A 1,004-nucleotide genomic window follows, 5' to 3' on the forward strand; every position below is an offset into this window, starting at 1 on the left:
GGCAAGTAAATTCAGGACAGCAAAACAAAAACTAAAAATGTTGCATCTGGAAATGGTGAGGTAGGAGATTTTGTTCAAGAACCAACAACAGACAACTGGAGAGAAATGTTGAGAACTTCAAAAGCTGAAGTATTATTAGCTGAAGAAAAATAAAAACGAATTTCAATTATATGAGCCAGTCCACAAAAAGGGTATGTTGCACAAAAACTATATGCCTGTGAACAACGAGATTGTGAGGTAACTGAATGACTCGTTAAATCATACATTCTTATTGTCAGAAAGAATATTCAAGAAGTGTGCCAAAGGTGGTAACACATGTTTTTGTTAATCATGTGAAAGATACTCATCAGAGTGATTTAATAGGAAAACTGTATAAATCATCCTTATTGTATGATCTTTGACTAAATATGAGGACATGGCACAGCATAAGAAAGAAGCAGCTGATATATTAAAGGCATTACAAGCAACCAGTCAAATTATTGCTAAAATCCAAGAGACTCAACTTTGGTGAAGAGAACTAGATAATACTAGAGACTGACTTAACTCATTAATTACTGCCTACTTCGGTAGAATTTTATTTATGAATTCCTGGGTACTGCAATGGCATGAATTTGTTCATGCAAAGAAGACTGTGTAATCTGAAAAGTGCACTCTGTAGCGCATAACAAATTCAAATATAAATAGCTGTATCTAAAGTTCTCCAGCATACATAAAATATATCGAGTCCATCTGTGACAGATTCATTTGAACATAAAAAACATAATGCTCTAGTAGTACAAATAGTTTGCCACCTTTCGATAAGGTGACATGTATAATCTTTGTTAGTTGTCTTAAAGCTGCTGCCATAGTCTTTCAAGAATAAAGTACCAAGGCAACATTGCATACAACTATAATACCTGTGCTGTATAAATTGATCTGGCCTTGAAAAATGTAGTTTGACAAGCTACTCACATAGAGTCAGTTTTCCACTTGTTCTTCAAATTATAGGGTTTTTTTTTTTTTTT

The 1,004-nt window shown here is 33.6% G+C and overlaps 1 pseudogene; it reads left to right on the forward strand.

Annotated features, from left to right (window-relative positions):
• Positions 1-511, forward strand: part of LOC103210362 — a 2,282-nt pseudogene extending 1,771 nt beyond the window's left edge.
• Positions 512-1,004: the final 493 nt, after the last annotated feature.

This window comes from Orycteropus afer, unplaced genomic scaffold (assembly GCF_000298275.1).
Source record: "Orycteropus afer afer isolate SDZICR_OR568_19922 unplaced genomic scaffold, OryAfe1.0 scaffold00599, whole genome shotgun sequence".
Lineage (NCBI taxonomy): Eukaryota > Metazoa > Chordata > Mammalia > Tubulidentata > Orycteropodidae > Orycteropus > Orycteropus afer.